General features: G+C 45.1%; 1 protein-coding gene across 2 annotated transcripts in view; it reads left to right on the forward strand.

Annotated features, from left to right (window-relative positions):
• ARL13B (ADP ribosylation factor like GTPase 13B) overlaps positions 1-26,881 on the forward strand; it is a 1,170,737-nt gene that overhangs the window by 1,092,348 nt on the left and 51,508 nt on the right. The gene's annotated exons all lie outside the window — the stretch shown is intronic.

Here is a 26,881-nt window from a genome sequence, read left to right on the forward strand (position 1 = left end):
ACACTGCTAACAACTGTGATCCTGAAACCAAACGGTGCATCTGTCAGTTACTCGGTGCTGTGTGGTATAAAGTGAACTCAGCACTTCTACTACATGGAATGGATGCAGGAGGGCATGGAACATCTGATGGATAGCACAACGGAGATGTTCTGAAAGGGGGCTCACTGTAGAAAAGGTACACAATGCTGTAAGCTATGCATTCCTCTTTGCAAAGGATGGTGGCGGGGGCACATATACATGATACTGCAGGCACTGCTGCTGCATGCTAGATTGTTACACTGCGTTTGACTTTGCTCGAAATCACACAGTATGCAAAAAGGTAATAAACGCGGTTAAACCTAGGACTATAGGATGGTGCATCTTAGTGGCTTATGGCCTTTACCCTGATATGCTCTCATCATACAAAGAGCAGTGTGGGTACAGGATGAGTGCCTCTGGGGTCACAGGCTGTACTTCTGTTAGAACACCATGCATTGTATTTGTCTAGATAGCAGTATAACTGCCTAATAATTACATTAGCAATGTTAATCATGCTGTGCAGTTAATTTGCATGCACCCATGACGCAACAGATGTTCTTCGTCTTCCATTGCTGCAGTCCTGACTATTGGGTATAGTCCGCGTCCAGTCGGCCCGAATACCAGAGTATAAGGCTGACGTCGGTCAGGGCGCATTAGACTGACGTCAGTACGTCAGGGTACTAATGCGCATGACCGACGTCATATCCTCAGTCTTTTTTGCCGCATGGTCCGATGCAGAAGCAGTTTTGCGAGTGCAGGTTGGCGTTCTGAAATATTTCCGAAACCGGAGTTTCAGACCGAAACAGAGTTGGCTAAGTACCCCGTTGGGGAACATTTTGGTTTTTTCTTGCCTCAGTATTTTACCGGATGTCAGAAAAAGTGAATAACTGTATTTCTTGTGGGAAACAGATACCTCATAGGGATTATCATACCTTGTGTATACCTTGTTTAGGGCCTGAGCACGTCGTTGTTGGTTGCCGCTCTTGTGCTAGGTTTAACAAACGCACTATTAAGAGGAGGTTAGACTGTGCCAGGTTAGTGTTTGGGAAGCGTTGCAATTATAAAATGCCGTCGGATGCACGGCCCGCTTCCTCAAGAAGCGCAAGGATAAAACAGTGAAGCCTAGGGTTGATGAACCGGCAGTCCCGGACGTCGGTTCTTTAGAAGGCTCAGTGGAGCCGGAGGTTTTGCCAGGAGTTTCCATGGAGTCCCAGGCAGAAACTATACTATTACAGGATGTGCCTTCTCAGGAGGTAGGCCAGGCTGAGGGGCTTCTCAGGTGACTGTTCTTCCCTCTCTTCCCAAGGTAGTTAGAGCCTCTCCTTCTGTTGCCAAATCTTCTTTGAGAGGTAGGCCTAGTTCAGCTTCAGTGGGGGCTTCTCCTAGCATTTCGGGTTCTGTACCTAAGAAACATATGCTTAAAATGGCAGAAGATTTGATTACTATGATTAGGGGTTCTATGCCCCTGCCTGATAAGAGGCCTAGGGTGGAACCGGAGTTTGATAGTTTTGAACAGTGTTCAGAGGCTTCAGAATCTTCTGTGGAAGATATGCAGGAGTATCCTACTTATTCTGATTCTGATGTGGATGATTCCACTCCTACAGCTTCTCCGCCTGAGGATTTCTCATTTTCAGAGACTCTGCATTCCATGAGGGAGCACTTTAAATGGGAAGGCCAGAATTACTCTGATTCCAGGAAAAGGCTTAGGGAATTCTTGTTTTACCCCAGCATAGGCCTTTAGCTATTCCTCCTGTGTTGAATGTGGTGGAAGATGTTTTGCAGAGGCTTCCCTGAACCCTGACTCTTTGCCTCCTGCTCCTGTTAAGCCTGATAGGTATTATAGGGTGCCCGAAGCTCATAAATATTTGTTTAAGAGTCCTAGGGCGGACCCAGAAACTATTTCTCAAGGGCCTAAGGGTGTAAAGGCTTCTGTGGTTAAAAATCCTGTTCCCACTGATAAAGAGGCAAGGGCTTTGGATAGGTGGGGAAAGAAAGTGTATACTTCTTCCACTCTAGCCATGAGAGCATTGAATTGTCAGTTTCACATGCTAAAATATCAGAATTATCTCCTTTCACAATTGAAATCTAAGGTGGATGCTTTGGCGGAAGGTATTGAGTGTAAAGAGTTGCTGGATTTGGTTCACGTGTCTGAACAAGTGGGTAAGCATTCCTTGCAATGTGGTTTTGATGCTGTACAGGCCTCCTCGAGGGTGGCTGCTACCAGTTCTGTTCTTCGCAGGCATGCCTGGTTGAAGGATCAGAATTTAGCTGAGCATGTTAAGACAAGGATTTTGGATGCTCCTTTACAGTCTGATGTGTTGTTTGGATCGCCTGTGGAAGCAGTTTTAAAGAAAATGGAGGACAAAGCTAAGTCTATGCAAACTGTTCAAGATTTTTTGCAGGTGCAGCCACCAAAGTTTAGTAGAAATTGGCCTGCTAAGGGGTGGACATATCCTGCTTATGATTCCCAGTCTAGGGGTAGGTCTAGACGTGGTAGGGGCAGGGCTCAAGGTTCTTTTAGGCCTAGAACAGGGAGTTCACCTGCTCAGACTTCTGGTGAGGGCAGGGGTCAGTCCTTTCGTAAACAGACCCAATGACCTGTCTTTTCAGCTGCCAGCAGATTCACGTTTGGCAGCTCCTTTGGGAGGAAGACTGTCTCTTTTCAAAGAAAATTGGGATTTAATTACTCAAGACAAATGGGTGTTGGATATCATTCACCACGGTTACAGATTTTATTTCCATACAATGCCCCTTTCAAAGGCATGCCAGACGTTCCTCCTCCACAAAGAAAAGAGGCTCACAAGCAAGTTTCTCAGTTACTTCACATAGGGGCCATTCAGCCAGTCCCTGTATCAGAAAGGGGCCTAGGATTTTATTCTCGCCTGTTCCTTGTACCAAAGAAGGGGAACACGTGGAGACCAATTTTGGATTTATCTCTCCTCAACACGTTTTTGGACATTCCCAAGTTCAAGATGTTGGCGTTACAACAGCTTTTACCTCTGCTGGGCAAAGATCACTGGATGGTAACTTTAGATCTCAAGGAAGCTTACCTTCATGTGCCTATAAGGCTAAGTTGCAGGAAGTATCTGCGGTTTCGAGCTGGAAATTCTCATTATCAGTTCTCTGCATTGCCCTTTGGCTTATCTACTGCCCAGAGTATTCACAAAGGTTCTGGCTCCAGTGATAGCTTACTTCAGGCTTCAAGGAATTCAAATCTATCCTTACTTGGACGACTGCCTGATTCTGGCTCAAGAAAAGGAAGACCTTCTACAGCATCTGGAATATGTTATAGCAGTGCTAAGATGCCTAGGGTATTCTGTGAACGAAATAAAGTCCAGTCTAGTACCCTCTCAAGACATGTGCTTTCTGGGTGTGAGACTGAATACAGCAGCCCAGATGGCCTTTTAACCCCGGACAAACAAAAGAGTCTGTCACTTTACTTCCATCAACTATCTCATCAGTCCGTGCTGACTGCAAGGACAGTCCTTCAAGCATTAGGGTTCATGGCATCTTGTATTCTGGTGCTTCCCAATGCCAAACTGCATATGAGGAAGCTACAATGGTATCTCAAAATGTATGGACACAGCACTGCCAGGATTTGGACACTGTCATTCAAATAATACCTTGCCTTCAAAAGAATTCTTGTGGTGGGCTCAGGAATGTCACCTAAACAAGGGACTCTCTGTGACCCGGCCAGAGGCAAGTCAGATCTTAACGACAGATGCCTCGGACATTGCTTGGGGAGCTCATCTAAATGGAAAGTGGATACAAGACAAGTGGCCTGCCAGACTACAGCATCTACATATCAACATGAAAGAGATGTTAGCAGTCCAGTTTGCATTAATGGCTTTCAAGGAGTTACTTCTTCCAGGGCAGGTGTTGATTCTAACAGACAACACAACTGTCATGTGGTACATCAACAAGCAAGGGGGAACGCATTCTTATCCTCTATGCAGGCAAGCAATGATTTTATGGGAGACTGCGCTAAGCCTGCAACTAACTCTTCAGGCAAGGTTTCTGCCAGGAGCACAGAACTCCTTAGCAGATGTGTTAAGCAGACAAATCATGGATCCCCACGAGTGGAAACTGGATCTTCATGTATTTCAGAAACTGACAGTGTCATGGGGAACTCCAGACATAGATCTGTTCGCTTCTCCACTAAACCACCAGCTGCCAAAGTATTGCACAAAGGGGTTTCATCACACAGCTTGGAAAGTGGATGCTCTGTCTTTCAGTTGGAAAAACCTTCATGTGTATGCCTTTCCACCTCTGCCTCTTCTTCCAAAGGTACTATTAAAGGTCAGACAAGACAGGCCAAGGATGATTTTGATAGCTCCAGATTGGCCTCGGCAACACTGGTACCCACTACTACGGAGTCTGGTAAAGAAGCCTCCATGGCCTTTACCTCTGATTCCTCATTTGTTATCTCAGAAGGACGGTCATCTGCTCAATGTCAAGCTTCACTCTCTTCATCTAACAGCCTGGCATATTCTGTGTTGAAACACAGCAGGTCTCAACTTCCTCAACAAGTTTTAAATGTGATTATGGAAGCTAGAAGACCTAGTACAAGGAAAGTGTACGAGAAAAATGGAAGAGATTTTTATTTTGGAGTACAGCAAAGAATTTGGAGATTTCTGAGCCTAATTTGAGTGTGGCTCTTCAATATCTTACTGAATTATTGGACAAAGGTTTGTCCTTCTCTTCCATTAAGATTCATGCTGCAGCAATTTCAGCTCACTATGATTGTGACCCACCTTTGTTTTCGCATCCTTTGTTCAAGCAGTTTCTTAGAGGGGCAAAGAATATAAGACCCCACGTGAGCTCCTACTCCTGCTTGGGATCTCAATTTTGTGTTGGAAAAACTTACTCTACAACCTTTTGAGCCTGCAGCTACTGCTGAATTGAAATACTTGTCATGGAAGACTGCTTTTCTGTTGGCTATTACTTCTGCAAGAAGGGTGTCTGAGTTGCAGGCCCTTATGGCAGTAGAGCCCTTTTGATTTTCCATAAGGATAGGGTATCATTACGTACTAATCCTTCTTTTATGCCTAAGGTGGTTTCTAGTGTGGCTTTAAACCAAACTATTCATTTGCCTACGTTTTTTGCAGACCCTCAAAATAAAGGGGAAAAGATTTTGCACACTTTAGATGTACACAGGCAATTGCGTTATTATTTAAGCAGGACTAAGGATTTTAGGCAGTCTCAGCAGTTGTTTGTTTCTTTTGCTTTGAGTTCACAGGGCAAGCCTGTGTCAAAACAAACTATTTCTAGGTGGATTGGCTTTTGCATTGCATTTTGTTATTCCCATCATGGCAAGGAGATTCCAGCTGGGATTAGGCCTCATTCCACTAGGGCTACTGCCACTTCAACAGCATTTCTAAGGGGGGTGGCAACTAAGGATATTTTGGAAGCAGCTACTTGGAGTTCAGTGCATACTTTCTCCAAGCATTATCACCTTCCTATCTACTCTAAGTCTAGGGCTGGTTTTGCCACAGCTGTTTTGCAAGGCATGTTGTCAGCTCCTACTTCTTTATGATTTGCCAGCCTCCCTTACCTCTGCTTTGGGATTCTACCCAATAGTCAGGACTGCAGCAATGGAAGGCGAAGAACATAGTACAGTTTTGTACCTACCATAAATGTAGATGTTCGAGGATTCCATTGCTGCAGTCCAATTTACCCTCCCTCCTTCCCCTCTGTATTTAGGGGTGGTTGTGTAGGTGAGTTTACATGCTTATATTTTTGTATATATTGTTGTATATATTGTACATGTTTTTGGTGCAGGTTTTTTGGGACTTGTCTTTTTAGGGTCTTCTGACATCTGGGGCAAGAAAAGACTGAGGATATGACGTCGGTCATGCGTATTAGTACCCTGACGTACTGACGTCAGTCTAATGCTCTAATGCGCCCTGACCGACGTCAGCCTTATACTCTGGTATTCGGGCCGACTGGACGCGGACTATACCCAATAGTCAGGACTGCAGCAATGGAATCCTCGAACATCTACATTTATGGTAGGTACAAAACTGTACTTTTCTTGTTGGCTGCATAGTAAAATATTGTTTCGTCAACCCCACTGTGCAGCTGTATCTGAATCAGCCATTGGCTTTTTCCCAGCATTTCTATCAGCTTTGGCCGTATAATGTGCAAACCAGTTTTCTGAACCTTGCTCTGAGTTTGAGTAGAAACCTACACTTTTCAGTTACATCTGAGCTTACATTTCCCTCTGTGCTGAAAATATGTGAGCATTTGTTAGAATCTACAAATTTGTTTTATTTTATCTTGCTAGCAGTTTTACTGTCAGTTTTGTAATGATTTTAACTTTGTTTTATTAGTTAATATTACCGTTTTATTGGATTGAATTTTCCAGCCTTAATCTGTCAGAGAATCACAACAATAAACGTTCAGGTCTTAGAGAATTCTGTGTATTCTCTATTTCTGCATGCTTTTCACTGTGCTTGTTTTGTCTTGTAGATGAGACAAAATAGTTCAGTGTGTTTTGTTTTTGTTGCTTGCACATTAGTCTTTTCTCACTGTATTTTGGTGCTTTTCCAATTTCATCATTTTGTGCATTGCGCTTTCAGCACACTGCTTCACTTTGTCCTGCTGTTAAGTCAAATGATATTCAGCACAGCAGATGACCAGCAATACTCCTTTCTGGGTGGCTCGCTACACGGTTTTGTATTTTGCATGCTAGCTTAGCATTTCTGTCTGCTGTTGTACATGCTTTGCATTCTAACCCAGGTGTGCATGTGTGCTTGTGTAATACCTATTTTTTCATCATAATAAATTGAAAGTAAATGCCATAAGTGAGGTTTTTGTTTCTCATTTTGAACTTATTTTCAGTCATAACCATGTACAAGCATTGGCGTATTTGAGAAATGTCTGCGGCATTTGTGGTATTTTGTATGCGAGTATGTTGTATGTAAAAGCGTATATGTATCTGTATGTTTATACAGATATAAATAAATATGTATATTTAGCTGTATATATGTATATATGTACAGAATGAGAGAGAGAGATGCCTTCAATTGCTGTGTTCTGTTCTACAGATGTTGTGGATGCAGAACAGTCCAATGCAAAATGGAGGTAATAAGGGGTATCTTCTTCTTTGCTTCAGTCTACCTGCTAACATTTTTCTCAAAATATTCTCTGGTTTCTGAAAATTTGTTAAAAAATTTCAAAATAAGTTACTCTTCACATAATTGCAAAAAAAAAAAAAAAACTTTTGCTATCCATTATAGAGTTTGCCTTACCTCTGAGGACCCTTTCTATATCAACAGTACTTTCTTCAAGAAACACTGCAAAAAATTGTAGATTACCTTAGCAGATCAGAAACACAACCTCTGCCAAATCTCAGTGCAAAAAAGTTAGCAGTTTTAGGCAGAGGCCTGCCTGTAGCTATTCTTAGATTTAACAGCTTCAAGCTAATTATTCACATAAACTAAAATAAACATCTTCTACTCTTCACTTCACTCAAATAAATCATACCTTAAAAACAACCTGATTTTATACTGGAAGCCTTTTCAAAAATAGCCACTGCTATGCAAAGCTCTCTTCCAGAACATATCAGAAATAGCAGATGTTCTGTAGTCCTATCTCGCCTTCATTCTTACACGAGACACGGCCGATTACAAAGCTTAAAGTCTCTTAGCTGGCTCGTGGCAAGGTAGGTATCCCATGGTGCACTAGTACAATCCCCAGATCTCGATTACCATGTCTACGAGTTCAGAAGTGCTTCTTGCTTGACCGTGGCTAAGTTGAAAACTTTTTCTTTATTATTAGTATTTTGCTGATATTTCTTTTTTTTTAAAACAAGTTTATTGTTTTTAACATACAAAATAAATATCATAACAATTTTATACAAGCAATTAAAACAGAAATAGTTATAACATTCAATAAAATAACCAAAGTATTTACAAAGACATCCACTACAAATCAAATCAATTGATTAAACTATAATGTCATGCTATTGAAACTAAGATTTTTTTAACAGGTTTTGTAAAGTATCCCATATAATATAATAAGATGTTTTTCTAGTAACTGATATTTCTTGATATATATGACTAGTTATACTTAATATTAGTGATAGTTTTCTCATAGGTAGTTTATAGAAGTGTTTTTGCTAATTTCTTAGTTAGTTTTTTGAGAACTTGTTGGCCGTTGGTCCCTTGTTGTTCTCTGTGTGGTGTCCTGTGTGCTAGTTTCTGATACAGTTGATATTTTCATAGGTCCGCGTTTGTGTTAGGACCTTGTTTTTCACATTTTTATAGATTAATAATTGTGTACAGTGTTGTTTGCCCTTACATTTTTGCCTGCTGCTTTACATTTTGTTTTTTCTGGCTTAGCTTCTGCCTCCTTTCCGGCTAGGTCCGTTTAAGTTAGAGGATCTAGTCCTCTGTTTAACTTTGAATCTTTCTATAGGGCTAGGCCCATTTAAGTTAGAGGACCTAGTCCTCTGTTGTTTCTCTTCTCTATGTGTGTATGGCTCCAGCTCCCCTTGTGGCTGTCTCGGAGCTGAGTTCTGCTCCGACCCCCTCGGTGCTATCCATGGTGTCTAGGAGCTGAAGCTCACCGGTCGGCCCCGACAGGGACACTTGGACCCAAACCTCTTCGGTGCTGAGTCTCCTTCTCGGTGCGTCGGCCAGGGTGAGCTCAGACCCTACATCCATCTCGGAGCCAATCGCTCTGGAGCTGAGGGCTACTTCCATTTCCTCAGAACCGGGGCTGTCTTCGGAGCTGGAGAGATCTGCATTTGAAATGATGAGGAGCGTGCTGTCTCCGTCATCAGCTCCGCACAAGGGTACCGATACTCTTCCTCTTTAAGCACCAACCTCTGTCTCAGCACCTTCTCTCTCTCTCTTGGCAGCAGAAACCTGCAGCCTCAGGATCCTCCGTTGGGTGGCTCCCAGTCTTCCGAGACCTCCCCAGAATACCCTTCTGAGGAGCCCCCACTGAAGAGGACATGCAAGAGGAAGCATGTAGACTCCCCAGATGAGGCTATCACCTCAAACACTGACCACGAAGAGTCAGAAGGGACCCCAAGTAGTCCTCTGATGATGTCTCATTTGTAGACATATTAGAGATCCTAAAGCAGAGAGGCAGCTGGCCCACTGTCACCCCTTCTGATGAGGAGTCAGTGTACCTGAAGGCTATCTCGTCTCAACCTTCAGCCTCTTGGGTGTCTCCACCTTTTGATGAACTCCTGGACCTAGTTAGTCGAAAAGTGTGGGAAACCCCTGATGCCGTGGAGCCAGTACCCAGAAGACCCAAAAGTTTCCCTCGGCCCCTAAAGAGAAAGAGTTCTTGACCAAGGGTGTGCCTGTAGATGCCATGGTGGTGGTAGCAGCCACTAAGAATGAACTAACGGAGACTTCTTCATCTGTCCACCTACCGAACAAGGAGTCTCGAACGATGTATAGATACGGGAAGCATATCTTCTCTGCAGCAGCTTTTACCCTCAGATCGCTGAACTATCTCACACATTTTACTAGGCTTCAGGGAGATCTCCTCAAGGAGCTAGAAGATACTCTTCAAGGTACATCTACTGAAGGAGTCCCTGAGAAGGTGACTGCTCAGTTGTCCACCTTAAATTCCATCGTGATCTCCTCCATGAGGCTGATTTCCTATGCAGCCAATGGAGCGAGTAGGGCAGCAGGTTCGGGAGGTTCCCTTAGGAGACACTCCTGGATACACTTATGTAATTTTGCAGAGCCTTTCAAGTCTACCTTTACCAACGCCCCCTTTGATGGTTCTTCTCTGTTTGGACCTAAGGTAAAAGAGACACTCACCAGGTGTGAATAAGAAGGGAAAACTCTATCTGCCATGGGAGTACGTTTTACCGTCCCTTCTAGACCATATCCCAAGGGTCAGAGAGCTGGTAAAATGTGGTTCAAGAAGTCCCAGAGATTTTTCCCGGATGCACAGGGTGACTCCCTCTTCAGAGGCAGAGGAGGAGGAGCTAATGGTAGACATTGCCCTAGAGGCGGGGGGGGGGGTCCACAAAACCAGGGTGGCCACAATTCCTTTTGAGGCTGTCCCTATCAGCGCTCCTGATGTGGAGCTCGGCTGTGCTTCTCTGGGGGCAGTCGAGGGTCGCTTATCTTTGTATACAGAAGCCTGGCTAAACATCACCCAAGACAAATGGGTACAAAGAATAATCACCAGAGGATATTTTTCCTCCACCCCACACTCCCAAGAAAGATGCCAGAGATGTTCCACCCAATCACAGGGGTCAAGCAACTCTAAAAGTTGCTGTCAAAGAGAGTCATCCAAACCGTTTCCGCAGACCAGATAGGATTTGGAACTTATTCCAGATTCTTTTTAGTGCCAAAACGAACAAGGGACTGGAGGCCCATATTGGACCTCAGCAAACTAAATGAATCCATAAAGAAGGCCACGTTTCGAATGGTGACACTGCAGTCTATACTCCCTCTGTTTGGGAAAGACAATTCAGTGTGCTCCATAGACCTCCAAGATGCATACTACCATATAAAAATGGACAGAGCATCGAGGAGTAATTTACGCTTCCGGCTGGGAGCCAGTCATTACCAGTTTTGTGCTCTGCCCTTTGGTCTCACCACAGCCCTCAGTGTGTTCACCAAATGTGTGGCGGTAGTGAAAGCTCACCTGAGACGTCGTGAATTCCAAGTGTTTCTGTACCTGGACGACTGTTTCCTGACCGCCACCACCAGGCACCTACTCCTACAAGCCAGAGATTCAGCCATCCAACTCTGTTACCAGCTGGGGATTAGAATAAATTGGGAAAAGTCTGCCTTATCGCCCTCTCAATTTGTGACTTTTATAGGCGCAGAAATAGTCACAGTCGCCATGCTAGATCATCTCCCTGCAGACAGAATTCAAAACTTCAGACAGCAAATTCACAGTTTGCTTCCTCTACAGAAAGTCAAGGCAAAGACAGTGCTGAAACTCTTAGGGACCATGGTCGCCACCATAAATCTAGTCCTACTAGCCAGATTGCATATGTGAATTCTTCAATGGCTTCTCTTTTCCCAGTGGTTTCTTCAACAACTGCCTCTATCTCACTTTATCTTCATAACAGAGTCTTGCAAAAAGGACCTTCATTGGTGGATTTTGTCGAGAGGCTCTTCGTGTTTGGAAGTGGGCGATATCTTCCCAACGCTTTCTAGTAGCAACGCATATCCCGGGGACAACCAGTGTGATAGCCGACAAGCTCAGCAGGGCAATTTTGATGCCTCACAAGTGGTCTCTGAATCAAAAAGTAGCGGAACAGATCTTCCGCAAATGGGGACAGCCTTGCTGCAGTCTCTTTCCAGTCTCATCAATGCCAAATGCAGCAGCTACGTCTCCCTTATCCCCCCTCCGGGGGAGTCACTGAGAGATGCACTTATTCACAATTGGCCCCTGGGACTCCTTTATGCATTCCCTCCCTTTCCGCTCATATCCAAAGTGATCAGGAAAGCAAAGTTCTTGGGAAGCAAAATGGTTCTTATCACTCCTTACTGGCCTCATCAGATTTGGTTCCCCTTTCTCAGGCCTTATCTACTAGATGATCCATGGACTCTGAACCCAGTTCCAGACCTCTTGACACACATGTCAGGCTCCTTTCACCCCTGCCTCCACACCCTCAACTTCACAGCGTGGCTGCTCCACTTCCAGCTCTAGTCAGGCTTCATGAATTTTCTCCTGCTGTGATCCATATCTTTATGTCTTCACACAAACCTTCCACTAGGAAGCTATACACTAGCAAATGGATTTCTGTCTGGGCAAAAGAAAAAAAATGTAGATCCTTACACAGCATCCATCCCTGTTATGTTAGAATTTTTGTCTGAGCTTTTCCATCAGGGATCAGCTGCTGCCACAATCAGAGTCCAACTGGCAGCGATATCTAATTTTCATTTGGGACAACATGAGCCTAATCTAATGTCCCACAGATTATTTAAAACCTTCCTTAAAGGCGCTACTTTGCTGAGACCTCCCTTTCAGGAACCTGTACCCCCTTGGGATCTAAATTTAATTCTGCCCAAACTAACTTCCCCGCCTTTTGAGCCTGCACATTCGTGTCAATTGAAGTTTGTCTTGGAAGATTTTGTTTCTAGTAGCTGTCACATCAGCTAAACTGGTATCAGGGTTACAAGCACTGTCAGTCAAGCCTCCTTATTCGATTTTCCAGAGTTTTCCTTTGTACAAATCCTTCCTTTATCCGTAGTTTGCTCTCAGACTAATTTGAACCAAACTGTCAAACTGCCTGTATTTTTCCCTAATCATTCCAACGCTGCAGAATATAAACTTCATCAACTTGATGTTCACAGGCAGTTACGGTTCTACATCCATAGGACTAAGGAACTTAGAAAATCAGATCAATTGTTTGTGTCCTTTTCTGAGTCTAGAATAGGTCTGCCAGACTCTAAAGTGACTCTGTCTAATTTGATTTCGAACTGTATTTCCTTTATTTACTCCTCTAATGGGGATACTACTCAGACACAGCTCCACGTGGTCCTGCAGAGTGGTCCTAGCTACAGAGAACTCAGAAAAGCGACTACTTTCCTGATTTAAGTATCCTGCTATTTTTTTTTACTTGAATTACCTTCTAGTGTTTACCTCAAGCAAACTTTAACTGTTTTTTTAGCTGTTTACTGAATTTAATACTATCTGCACTTTACATTTAGTCGAATTTTGATCGAAAGTTGGTTTGTTTGCTGTTTAATTTAACTGTTGAGGCTGTCCACTAAAGTGTGCTAGCCTGTACAACTGATTTATTGCTGTTTCTGCATTTCTGTGTGTTTTCTATCTAAAAATAAAAAAAATAATCCTTGTTTTCCTGCCTCTCCTCAACTAGTTTAGACCAGTTTACAGGCCTTGCTGTATTCTGGGCTGTGGTGTAGTTCCTGTGTTGTCCATTACCTTACTTGGATAGAAGGAAGTTTCTTTGCTCACCAATGGGAGTGGGGAGTCTTGAGCAGCCTACCTGTCCTTGAGGGAATTGACCTCAGCACAAGAGCTGTAGTAATTGGTTGTTTTGGACCATTTCTAGCTCTTTTGAAGATCCCTGTTTAAAATCCGCCTCTGGCGTTTTTTTCTGGCTATACTACTCGGACACAGCTCTACGTGGTCCTGCAGAGTGGTCCTAGCTACAGAGAACTCAGAAAAGCGACTACATTCTTGATTTAAGTATCCTGCTGTTTTTTTTTTACTTGAATTACCTTCTAGTGCTTACCTCAAGCAAGCTTTAACTGTTTTTTTAGCTGTTTACTGTATTTAATACTATCTGCACTTAAAGTTACATTTAGTCAAATTTTGATCGAAAATTTGTTTGTTTGCTGTTTAATTGAACTGGTGAGGCTGCCCACTAAAGTGTGCTAGCCTGTACAACTGATTTATTGCTGTTTCTGCATTTCTGTGTGTTTTCTATCTAAAAACAAAAAAAAAAAATAATAATCCTTGTTTTCCTGCCTCTCCTCGACTAGTTTAGACCAGTTTACAGGCCTTGCTGTATTCTGGGCTGTGGTGTAGTTCCTGTGTTGTCCATTACCTTACTTGGATAGAAGGAAGTTTCTTTGCTCACCAGTGGGAGTGGGGAGCCTTGAGCAGCCTACCTGTCCTTGAGGGAAGTGACCTCAGCACAAGAGCTGTAGTAATTGGTTGTTTTGGACCATTTCTAGCTCTTTTGAAGTTCCCTGTTTAAAATCCTCATTTGCACAGCTTTGCGCGATTGTGCGCATATGCCGGTTAAACAAGGTTAAACTTCTTCTGGCTCCGCCAAGTATGCTCTGCAAATTTTCCCTTAAGAAAGCTCTACTCTTTGTATAATCAGTATACTCGCTATGTTATAAGCCTAGCACTTGTTCTCAAAACCTCTCTTATAAGTAAGCACTCTCAAACTAAAGTAAGCACTACATCCACCCCTGTGAATACCCACATCCCTTAAAGGCACAGCACTCCCTTATACTATTCTAGCATGTCGAGTGGTAGAGTGCTGGCATCCTCTCTGGTTCAGCTGGTTACAATTGTCTCATGTACACAGACAACCCTCTCCTCCTCCCAACAAACACAAATACATGTGAGAGATGCAACTATATAGCCAAACTGGAGGCTGAACTCTCTCAACTCAAGGCTGGCAAGACCAGACAGGAGGAGATGGTAACACGCACAACAAATCCGGTCCCACATAGACCTACCCCAACTGCAAACCAATCACATAACAACACAAAGACATACTCGGAGGCTCTAATAAAAAACTTACCAAAACAACAGAGGCCCCCGAAGCAGACACCCAAAAATCCACCACCTCAAAACATAACACATGCAACACATACTTCAATAAATCAGTGTGTCAAGCAATCACAGCCCTTAAGGTCAAACACCATGCCTGATACACTAGTAATAGGTGACTCTATAGCCAGACACACTGATGTCCCGCTTACCAGGCTGAGCAAGGAGAGGGTGACTGTGAGCTGCCTGTCGGGAGGTAGGATCCGCCACATAACACACGCACTCAGGTCACTCCAAAGCAAGTACAAATATGACTCCGTCATTGTTCATGCTGGCGTGAATGACCTGAGACGTACCTCCCTGGACTACATGAAAAGAGACATAGAGGAGCTCTCTGATTATGTAGCCCAGGCTGGTATGACCCTGACCCTGAGCAGCATCTTGCCCTCACCAAGAATGATGCCTCAATACAATGACAAGATGATCAGCTTTAATAATTGGCTCAAGTACTGCTGTCATTCTAAGGGGATCCAATGTCTGTCTGCTTGGGATGACATGTTGGACAAGCCACGCTACTTCGCAAAGGACGGCTTACACCTGTCACCACTGGGCTTCCGGATATTGGCTAAGGCTCTTGCCACCCCCATAGTGCCTTTTTTTAGGCAAGGCTCAAAAGACAAACCCACCTCCTTAGAAAACAAAAATGGGAAAAAACTAAGGGTAATGCTGCTCATCGCCAGAAGTCTAAATCTCAAGATGCTGGCTCTCGAAGCACTCCTCAGTATGGAGAACATCGACGTCTGTGCAGTAACTGAAACCTGGTTCAAGGCTCCTGAGAGCACCCCAGCACTACCAAGGCTATACCTCGTATCATGCTTTTCGACCCCAAAACCCGGGCCGAACCACAAAGGGAGGGGGAGTGTCCATATTCATCAAGGACACCCAAACCTCCAGGTTAGTAGCAACACATGAAGCATCGGAGACCATACAGGTGCAACTAACCATAGGCAATACTGCTATACAACTGGTAGCATGTTACAGACCACCCTCCCAATCTCAGGAACCCCATTCAGCCTTCCTGAAGACACTGGAGGATATCAATGTATCACCAAATACCATCATACTGGGAGATTTCAACTACCCTAACATAGATTGGGTGCATTATTCTAGCCCTAACACCCTGGCCCAGAGGTTCCTGGAATTCATAAATTCAAATGCACTGGGACAGCTAGTCACATCTCCCACTAGGGGAGATAATATACTAGACCTGATCATCACAAACATGGGGACAAAATGCTCCACACCGGAAGTATACCCCTCACTAGTGAGATCTGACCACAAACTAATCACCCTGGATATACATATCCCACCTACACCCCCAGCACAAAAGACTATAGTGAAAAACTTCTCAAAAGCTGACTTCACTCTTCTTAAGACTGAGATGGTATCCTTTAAGCCCACTGGGCCAGTGGAAACCACATCCCACAATGCTGAATCCTTCACAAATGCGTTATATGGACATCTCCAAGAATGCATGGATCTTGCAATCCCAAATAAATCCAAGACCCTCTCCACCAAGGGCAAGCGTCCTGCCTGGTGGACCTCAGCCATAAACAAATTGTATAACAAAAGAAGAAAGCTACTGCACGACAGAGCTAAATCCCATAAAGGGAAGGCATCTCTGATCAACACTAGCAGAAAGCTACGTTCCCTCATAAAAACATCCAAGGCCAACTTTGAGAGAAAAATTGCTAAGGACACTAAAGATAACCACAAGGCCTTCTTCAGCTATGTTAGAAACCTGGGCGGAAACCCTCAGATATGCTCAGAGTTAGTCCACAATGACAAAAAATACACTGAACCCACAGATATTGCCAACATTCTGGCTGACAGGTTCAGTGCAAATTTCTCCCCTCCCTCACCACCAAAAATGAAATAGTTATCCCAGCTGAATGTAATCTCCCTGTCATCTCAGATGTCCAGGTGAGAGCAGCCCTCAGCAAAGCTAAAAACACAGCATCAATGGGACCTGACGGCATCCCAGGTTGCGTGCTACGTGAACTCCAAGAGGAGCTTAACCCGCACATAAAAATGCTATTTAACCTTAGTCTTACCACAGGATATGTACCTGAACACTGGCGTACAGCAACAGTGGTCCCACTCCACAAAGGAGGCATCTCTACAGACCCTGGAAACTACCGCCCCATAAGCTTAACCAGCCTGGTCTGCAAAGCTATGGAAAGAATCATTATGGAACTCATAAATAGAGACATTGGGGACCTACAGACACTTGATCCCACCCACTTCGGCTTTGTAAAGGGCAGATCCTGCCTTTTGAACCTGGTTGATTTTTTTGAAACAGTCACTAGAGCCATTGATGAGGGCAAAGCAGTCCATACAGCCTACCTGGACTTAGCTAAGGCCTTTGACACAATACCCCACTCAGGCATCATAGATAAGCTCAGCAGCTTAAATGTAAACCCATATATCACTAGATGGGTTGTAAACTGGCTAAAGGACAGAACCCATAAAGTCAAAATCGCTGGAGCCTCGTCAGACTCAAAGCCAGTCGCAAGTGGTGTCCCACAGGGCTCTGTCCTGGGACCCCTCTTGTTCGGCATTTATTTCTCAGATGTTAAAGCAAACATGGGAGGGTTGTGGCTGACTAAGTTCACAGATGACAGCAAACTAGGTGCCATAGTCGATACACCAGCTGACACATACATCCTACAGAATGGCCTCACAGAAACGGACAACTGGTGCCGGAGTCATGGCCTTAAACTAAATGCCAAAAAATGTATAGTCATCCCCTTTGGGAAAAACAAGGTACCCACAAATTATCACATAGACAGTAACCCACTGAGTATGGAAAAAGTAATCAGAGACCTGGGGACTGAAGTCGACAGTGACCTCTCATTTGTCACCCACGTTGCCAAAGTGGTTAGAAAGACATTCTACCTTGCCCACCTTATCATGAAGGGATTCACATCCAGATCAAAGGAGGTCATTGTACCCCTATACTCCTCCCTTATCAGTCCCATGATTGAGTACAATGCCCCATTTGGTATGTACCTCACCCGGCACCTGCAGCAGCTGGAGAGACCACAAAAGTACCTCACCAAGAGGATCAAGGGTCTCCAACATATGTCTTATTCTGCCAGACTAAAGAAACTCCAGCTCTATTCAGTAGCATACCGCCTGCTCAGAGGTGATCTGTGCCTGACATACAAGGCCATGTCCAATCAGGATCTGATGGACATGCTCCACCTCAAAAGATCCCAATCCATCAGAACCACAAGAGCCAAAGACTTAAACCTCGGCACTAGTATAAATAGAACATGCTGGAGGGATAGATTCATAACCCAGAGGCTTCCCATGCTCTGGAACAGAATCCCAGTTCATGTTAGGCAGAGCCCCTCACTGACACTCTTCAAGAGAAACCTTGATGAGTGGATGGGAGATCGTAGGTTTACCCCGGGGGTCACCTCTGTGTCACTACTAGACAGGGGCATAGTAAACTAATTCATTTATGTAAGGGGATTTTCACAGTGTCACAACTAGACAGAGGCACAGTATTCTAATTCTATTCAGTACCACTACATGGGGTGGCGAAAGCCATATCACTATGGCTTTGCTTACAGATGCCCCAGGGCAGATAGCCTAGTACTTAACTATGAAACAATGAAACTATAATGGACAGATCCTCCCGTTCAAGATTAAGGCTCATTCCACAAGATCTCTGTCTACTTCCCGTTCAAGATTAAGGCTCATTCCACAAGATCTCTGTCTACTTCCTCTGCCTTTCAAGCCAGAGTTCCAATTGATGGTATTTGTGCAGCAGCAACTCGGGGCTACCTCTCATACCTTTGTTACTCATTACAAACTGGATTTGACCTCCAGGGGTAGAACCTTCTTTGGTTCCATGGTACTCAGGAGTATATTCCCGTGAGCCACCCAAGAAAAAGGTGCTAGTCCCATGTGTAAGAATGAAGGCGAGGTAGGACTACAGAACATAAAGAAGTCATGTACTCACCATAACCTTCCATGTTTGTAGTCTATCTCGCCCTTCATTGTTATGGATCCACCTACCTACCCCCATCCTGGAAGGATCTGGAGACAGGATAGAGTTGCCTTTGATAGGGTGGAGACCTTTCACTATTGTTCTTTCCGGATATCTTTTTCTATCTCTTTTATAGTTAGCAACAAACAAGATTTGGGGATTGTACTAGTGCACTATGGGATAACGAGCCAACTAAGAGACTTTGAGCTTTGTAATCGTCCGAGTCGGAGCTGAGGATGGGCTCCAAACCCATGTGTAAGAATGAAGGGCGAGATGGACTACAAGAACATTATGGTGAGTACATAACCTCTTTATCTGAAGTGGTTAACTTCATTTGGTCTGCAACCTGTGGGTATCGGATCCGTCCTCTGATCCGAGCCGGCAGCTTTACCTAGCTAAAAGATCTGAGCTCCTAGCTCCTCCCCTACCCATAATCCCCTGCTACACATTCCCGTCCTCAGATCTAGTTTGCCGCGGCTTATAGCAGCTTCTAGAGACGAGCTGTTAGGCGTGGGTGAGAAATTTCCAGTTTTATAAAAACCTTTTAAAATCATTTTTTTCTAAATTTTCTTTGGTGTGTGTGTATTGATTAGCCCCCTTTATTGACTAGTATATTTAGCGTAATTTTTTTGTGGTAAATTTATTTCAGATTTGTTTTCAACCCTCCCCCTAGTGCGTGAGTGTGTGGTGTGATGGCTGAAGGGCCTAAAGCCATTTTTTCTAAATGCACTGAGTGTGGTCATAAGCTGTCCCCAGCCAATGGCCACACTCAGTGCATTATTTGCTTGGGGGTGGCCCATTTATCCACCAGCTGCCAGGTTTGTGCGGCTTTCAACCCCCGGGCTATCAGGGATAGGAGGAACAAGCTAATCCTGGCGGGATTGTTGCCCCCAGATTCTTCTTCCTCCTCTCCCTCTAAGGCACTGGTCACGGCTGTGGCTTCCGTGCCTTCCAATCCCCCTCCCTTGTTGGGGACTCAAACTCCCTCTGCTTCTCAGGGTGAGGGGGACTCTTCTTCCTCTTCTAAAGAGAAGAGGAGAGATAAGGACCGGCACAGGCATAAAAGGCGGGCTAAGTCTCATCCCTCGGCCCCGCCAGTGAAGGTAGCTAGTCCCGCTAAGAGGGCCTCTGGTTCTCCTGATTCTCGGCTCCGTTCTCCTTGCTTTTCCCCAGAGCCGGAAGAGGAGTACCAGTCTCCCTCGAGGTCCTTGAGGTGGCCCTCCAGGCCCGCCTCTACGACCTCCTCCAGATCCACCAGAAGCTTGACCCGATGCTGATTTGGACCGGATGATGAGTTGTTTCCTGCAGGCTCAAATGCAGATGGGGGTGCTCCAACCTCCCCCCCGGGGGAAGCTCGGCCCCTTTCTTTACCCCGATCGCTCCTTCTCTGACCCGGTTTAGGGTTTTAGAGTCTTCGGATCCGTGCCATTTCGGACCCGGGGAACTGTCGGCGCCGACAGTCTTGGTTACTTTGACGCCGACTATGCCCTCGAGCGTGTCGGATCCTAGCTCTCGGGGCCGACCGTCGGATCCGTGGGGGGAACTGTGTCTTCGGTGCCGTTTAAGTCAGAGCACACTTCCCTCTCGGGTCCGACCGCTTCGGCTCCAACGCCGATCCCTGCATCGGAGCCGAGGGGGCTGCACTTGGAGCCAGGGGAGAGCGGTTCGCTCTCGACGTTTGATGTAGTGGAGAGGGTGCTGTCGAGGACTTCCAGATCCCCGGTCCAGGCTGCGGATCCATCCGTCACCCCTGCACATTTGGGCCTGTCCTCCGTCATCCTGCCCATCTACTTCTTGGGTCCCCCCCCCCGGCTGACACCCTGGTGGACGTAATTACCACCAGGGCTTGGAAGGAGCCGGACACCGTGGAGCCAATTCCCAGAAGACCAGACAAGATACTTAGTCCCCCTTCTTTCTTGATAGGCTGGCATGGTCTAAAAGTTCTCCAGTGGATGCCATGGTGGTGGTGGCTGCCACCAAGAAGGAACTAGCACAGGAGAGTTCCTTGGTCCGCCCTCCAGATGAGGAATCTCGGACGTTGGACCGCATTGGAAAGCGGATGTTTACTTCAGCTGCCTTCTCTGTAAGGGTGCTGAACTATATGGCACACATCATCAGACTCCATCGAGATTTGATTAAGGAATACGCTGGAGCCCCCCCCCCAGAGTCCATGACGGCCGAGGACAAACGCACCTTCTCGACTCGCATGGCCACTCTGAAATCTATTACTAACACATCTATGTGGCTACTCTCCTATGCCACGGAGGGAGCGGCTAGAGCTAGCGGAGCAGGCATTGCTGCGGTGCCATGCCTGGCTCCGCCTTTGAGATTTTGCAGAACCCTTCAAGGTGTCCTTCACGAACGAGCTCTTTGACAGTTCTACGCTCTTTGACCGTCCATGACACGCTGGTCCAAAGCGAGAAAGATGGGAAGACGCTGTCTGCCATCGGGATCAGCTTCTCTAATCTTTAACGGTCCTTCTCGAGGAACCAGAGGTGACAAAAGAAAATGTGGTTCCGGAAATCACAGCAGTCCCGTCCCGCTTCGGACCCCTCATCCTTCAGAGGCAGAGGAGGACAAGGTGGATGCCGGCCCAGAGGCAGGGGGGGGGCTGAGGAATCTCGGGTCTCGAGAACCTTTCTCTGAGAGGCCCGCGCAACAGCCCTGAGGGCTTACCCGACTGTCCCTCTCTGGAGGCAGTCGGGGGAGCGTCTGTCGAAGCACCTCCAAACTTGGGAGTCCATTACTATGGACCGGTGGGTGCTCCGAATTATATCCAGAGGTTATTCCATTCCCTTTCTGAGTCTTCCCCCTCCTATGAAACGCCTCTCCGATGTCCCACCCGATCAAAGGGAGGCGGCAGCTTCAGAAATTTCGAAGCTATTAGAAAAAAAGAGCCATCCAGCACATACCACCCAGGCCAGTCCAGATTGGGAAATTACTCCAGGTTCTTTTTAGTGCCAAAAAAGACAGGGGAACTGAGGCCTGTCCTAGACCTCTCATCTCTAATCCTGTTCATTCCCAAAGAGAAATTCCGGATGGTCACTCTGCATTCTATTCTCCCCTTCCTACGGGAGAAAGACTGGATGTGCTCCATAGACCTCAAGGATGCGTACTACCACATTCTGATGGACAGACTATCCAGGAGATTCCTCCGCTTTCGGCTGGGAGCCAGTCACTATCAGTTCAGGGCTCTTCCGTTCGGCCTCACCTCAGCCCCCAGGGTGTTCACCAAGGTCATGGCAGTGGTCGCAGCCAACCTGAGACTTCAGGGCGTTCAGTCTTTCCGTACCTGGACGACTGGCTCCTCACTGCCTCCAGCAGGCATCAGCTCTGCTCTGCCAGGGATTATACCCTGGCTCTTACTCAGCGTCTGGGTATTACTGTGAACCTTCAAAAATCGTTCCTTCATCCTGTGCAGGTTCTGGAATTTATAGGGGCCAAGATAGATACATGCCACTCCAAGGCTTTTCTAACAACAGACAGGTTGTGCAGTTTGTCTCTTCATGTTTTGGCAATTCTCCAGTCCCCAGCCCCACCTGCAGAATTAGTCGTGAGAGCTTTGGGCTCCATGGCGGCAGCCATCGGTCTGGCGCCCTTTGTGCGACTGCACATGAGAATTCTTCAGTGGACTCTTCAGGTCCAATGGTCACTTTTACTGGCACCCCTTGAACACCCCGATTCCCTTGAGCAGGGTTTGCAAGGACTCCCTCCTCTGGTGGCTGCACTCTCAGGAGCTGCCAGAGGGGAGACCATTTGTCATGACTCTGCTCCAAGCCACGTTGACCACGGACGCTTCTCACCTCGGGTGGGGGGCCATGCTATGGGCAGAACCGTCCAAGGCACGTGGACTCCCTCAGAGACCATTCTGCATATCAATGTTCTGGAGATGAGGGCAGTGCTTCTGGCGTTGCAAGCCCTACAAGATGATCTTCCTCTGGGAACTATTGCAATGGCTGTAGTCTGGTACATCAACAAACAGGGAGGAACCAGATCTTATCCCCTTTGCCGAGAGGCTATGAGAGTTTAGGAATGGGCGGTCTCCACCATCTGCTTTCTGGTAGCAACGCACATTCCGGGCCGGACCAACATCCTAGTGGACAAGCTAAGTCGCTTGATCTTCACACCGTACGAGTGGTCTCTAAACCCGTTAGTAGCGAAACATATCTTCCTCAAATGGGGTCTACCTTGCCGCAGTCTTTTTGCTTCTCTGGAAAACACAAAGTGCAGTGAATTTTTCACTCTTAATTCCCCCAGTAGGGGAGAGCTCCAGAGACGCTCTGGTTCATGCTTGGCCCCCCGGTCTCCTTTATGCTTATCCCCCGCTTCCGCTCATGACGAAGTTCCTGCAGAAAGCCCATGGGTTGGGGAGCAAGATAATCCTCATAGTCCCATTCTGGCCTCGTCAGATCTGGTTCCCTTACCTGCGGTCTCACAGTGTAGTTCCTCCTTGGATCTTAGATCCCATTCCTGATCTAATTTCTCATCCTGCGGGATTACAACCCCCAAACCTGGGCGACCTTAAGCTTACGGCGTGGTTGATCCAGTTCCGCTGATAGCAAGGACTCCCAGTATCTCGTCACCAGTGAAAGCTATTCTGGTAGCAGCACACAAACCTTCTACCAGAAAAATCTACAGTAGTAAATGGAAACGTTTTTCCATCTGGGCCAAAGACAGGGGCGTAGACCCCTTTACTGTCCCTATTCTAACGACTCTTGATTTTCTGTCCCATATCTTTCATCAGGGAGCCAGTGCATCTACGGTTAAAGTACATTTGGCAGTCATCTCTCATTTTCACGTTGGGGATGATGTAGGATCACTGGCTTCCACCAGGATTTGCAAAACCTTTTTAAAAGGCGCCTTTCTGTTAAAACCACCAGTTAAGTCTGCGGTCCCACCATGGGACTTAACATTGGTCCTACGGGCTTTGACGGGCCCTCCTTTCGAACCGGCTGCTTCTGCTCAGTTGAAATTTTTATCTTGGAAAACAGCCTTCCTGATTGCAATTACTTCAGCCAGGAGAGTGTCTGAGCTTCAAGCCTTGTGTATGAAACCCCTTACCTAATATTTCATAAGGACAGAGTTTCTCTCAGGGCTAATCCTTCCTTCCTTGTTACTGTGGATAGCTTTCAGCCATGACCCAGGCCACAAGGGCAGGGGACACATGCAGTGTGTGTGTGTGTGTGTGTGTGTGTGTGTGTGTGTGTGTGTGTGTGTGTGTGTGTACACACTATTAGTGGGTGGGTTTTGAGAGGACTACATATGGAGCAGACTTATGTGAATTGCACACAGACTTTGACTGCATGGCAGGATTGAATCCCAGACTCTGGATCTGAGGCAGAGATCTTAAACACACTGAGCTACAATGATGCTTCTTTAGAGCCAGCCTATAGCACTGTCTATTAGAAATGACTCTGTGTGCAGTTGTTTTCATAATGGTTAACTTGCTTCTGTCCCTGTCTCTAAAAGCTCGTGTGCAATTTGTTAGCCATTCAGGCTGTTTTCATTCTACTTTGGTTGTTGCTTGTTTTTGATTTAGTCTTCATCACACTGTTGGAAATTATCTACACAGTGTATCCATGCAATAGTATCTTGCTCAAGACGTTAAGGACTTTCATTCCATTTGGCCTCCATGGTCATGATATGAATAAATAAAATGCATGGATGAAGTTGTTCCAGATGACCAATAAATAGTTACTGTCTCACTGTAACAGTAAATGTTTTTTGCAATGGTTTTTGCATGGATTACTTGCAGTTACGTCATGGTCTATCTGACATGACTTCCAGAGCTTTTTACCCTTTCTCCAGCCTAGACGGACTCCTCATTCTAGGGATGATGGCATATTCCCAGCTGAAGACATTCTAACTCAGCTAATATATCGGTCACAGAACTGGATTACTTTAAGGTGGCCGTTTTCAGTGCCAGAAGTCGTAAAAATAATTTGCCTATCTTTTATTTTTAATAATTTTCCTAATTTTGAGCCATTCCTGCTTTGGAAATCATCTGCATCTGCGTAGTTACTGAGACTTTATAAAGAGATCACTGTCGCTGTACTGGGGTTTTGCATATTTCATGCCTTCAAACCCAATTGCAACTGTAGTAGAGTCTCAGTTAAGGTCCTTGACAAATATGAACTCCAAGCAGATGTTTATGGACCCACAGACTGAAATCCTGTAACTGCAGATCACCATGGATAAGGCTAATTACTAATTAATATCTTTGTCCCCTGATGACCACACAAGACGCATGAGTTTTTAAATGATCTCCCTATTAGTAAACTGGGACACCTATACTTCCATTGTTGGACATGCCAACAAATTCATTAAGCTAAAACTCATTTGAACAGTCCATCATATTCGAACATTTAAATGTTCGATCGCTAAAGGTCGACCTTTAGCAATTTGAACATTTAAGCGTTCGGATATGTAATATAGACCCGGGGGGGGAGCTTGCCGTTAGCTGGGTAGATTTGATAAATTGTGGTGTGTGTTTTGTTATGCATGTTGGTCCCATTCTCTCTTTTCCCTGGGAAAATATTCAATGACTGAAAGTTCGCTGAAGTGAATGTTCAATGTTTGAAGTTCAGTGAACATAGGTTCAATGGATTTCTCATTCAATGACTGAACATAGATCCACTTATGACTGCACCACCCCTGGGCTTGATGGCAGCAATCTTCACTAAAGAATTCTTCACTGACTTAGAATTCAAAAACAAACGAACCGTGACGGTCCACCACAATAAATAAACTGCACAACAAAAGAAATAAATTCCTTAAATTTTACAGTAGGTACAAATCTACTCTTCTTTTTGATAATAAAAGCATTTCAAAAATTTTAAAACACTATTAAGTCCACTAAAATATCCCATGAACGTTGGCTTACCTCTGCACTAATCCTTCTTTAGCTATGTAAGAAAACAAAGAAAAAAAATGTTCTACATGTTCTGAACCTATTCATAATGACATCTCCTGTTCTGACCCAATAGACATTGCCAAGAGCCTTGCAAATATGTTTAGTGCAAACTTTAAACCCAAAACATCTGTCCAAAGTCCTTAAATACCAAAATCCCTAACTTCCCCAGTTATAGTTCAAGATCATATAGTGACACTAATAACCAAGACCAAAAATACCTCCGCCATGGGACACAACGGTGTAGCAGGTAGCTTAATTAACAGTGCTAAATATGCCCTTGCAGACACACTCCTTAAACTGTTTAACCTAAAATTAGTCCCCGATGAGTGGCACATTGCAGTATTGAAGGCCATCTATAAGGGAAGCCTTATAACCAACCTGGACAATTACCGAGCTATCAGCCTTTAAGCTACATAAGCAAAGACATGGAAAATATTATAACTGACCTCAGAAACTACACTATCAAGAAGTCTATTTAGACTTGACCTCCAACAGTTTGGCTTTATAAAGTGTAAATCCTGTCTACTGACTCTGGTAAACTTCAAAAGGATTGCAGAGGCTGTAGATAAGTAGATGTGTGGTAGACACCGTGTGTCTTGACCTGGCCATCAATTTAAGTACCATTCTGCATGTTGGCATTATGCAGGAGGTAAATGTTTTAAAAATCGAATCATATGTGCCAAGATAACCATATGTGATATGTTGGACGGCATGGCCACTGTGGTGCAGCAGTTCGCCTCACAGCAAGAGGTTCTCCGGTTCGATTCTCAGCTGGAGCGCCTTCTGTGCAGGGTCTGCATGTCCTCCAAGACATGTAGGTAGGTAGATGTTTGTGTGTGTGTGTGTGCGTTTTTATGCCTGCATGTGTGCGCACGTGTGCCTTCTGTGAATGTTGGGTGCCGGGTTGGCAACTCGAGACCATAAAAACTCCACTGCCAATCAGTCTGCAGACCGGTGATCCACAGTGGTGACCCCTAAGAGGAGAAACTGAAAGACATTGCTATGTGATAAGATGGATGACAAAGTGGCTGAAAGACAGAACCACATAGTGCTAGTTGTAGTTACCTCATCGCAAAGTATGAAATAGCTGATTGGTGTCCTTCAGGGCTTAATGCTGAACTTTTTTTCAGCATTTACATCTCAATATCTCCAAGAAGAGAGACAAGACCTCTGGCTAACAAAATTTGTAGACAACTGAAAACTGGGGGTTAAGTTACTCTTTGACACCCAAACCCTCCAGAGTGAGCTGTCCTTAGTAAATTCTTGGTGTTCTAAAATGTGTTCAGACTAAATGCTAAAAAGTGTATCATCACTTTTGGTATAAACCCCCTTCGCTCATAATACTATATATAAAAAAATATATCTAAAAAAACTGTAGTCATGGACTTAGGAACTTGGGTTATTAACTCCCTCTGTTTTGATCACTATGTGACAGCAGTTGTTAAGAAGTCCTTTTTTTTAGCACAGCTAATTGCCAAAGCAATATCATGACGGTCTGAGGAATTAATCCCTGCTTTATACTCAGTGTTGATCAGACCAGTTATTAAGTGTGATTCTGCCTTCGGGGTGTATTTTACCAAACATACTGAATGATTAGAAAGACCCCAGAGTTTCCTAACCCACAGACCTAAATTCTGTAAGCTATCGAGAGGCATGAAGCTCTGTCCCTTTATTCAGTGTGTTATAAACGTCTGAGGTGC

Source organism: Protopterus annectens, chromosome 5.part0 (assembly GCF_019279795.1).
Source record: "Protopterus annectens isolate FY-2018-M chromosome 5.part0, PAN1.0, whole genome shotgun sequence".
In the NCBI taxonomy this organism is placed as follows: domain Eukaryota; kingdom Metazoa; phylum Chordata; order Ceratodontiformes; family Protopteridae; genus Protopterus; species Protopterus annectens.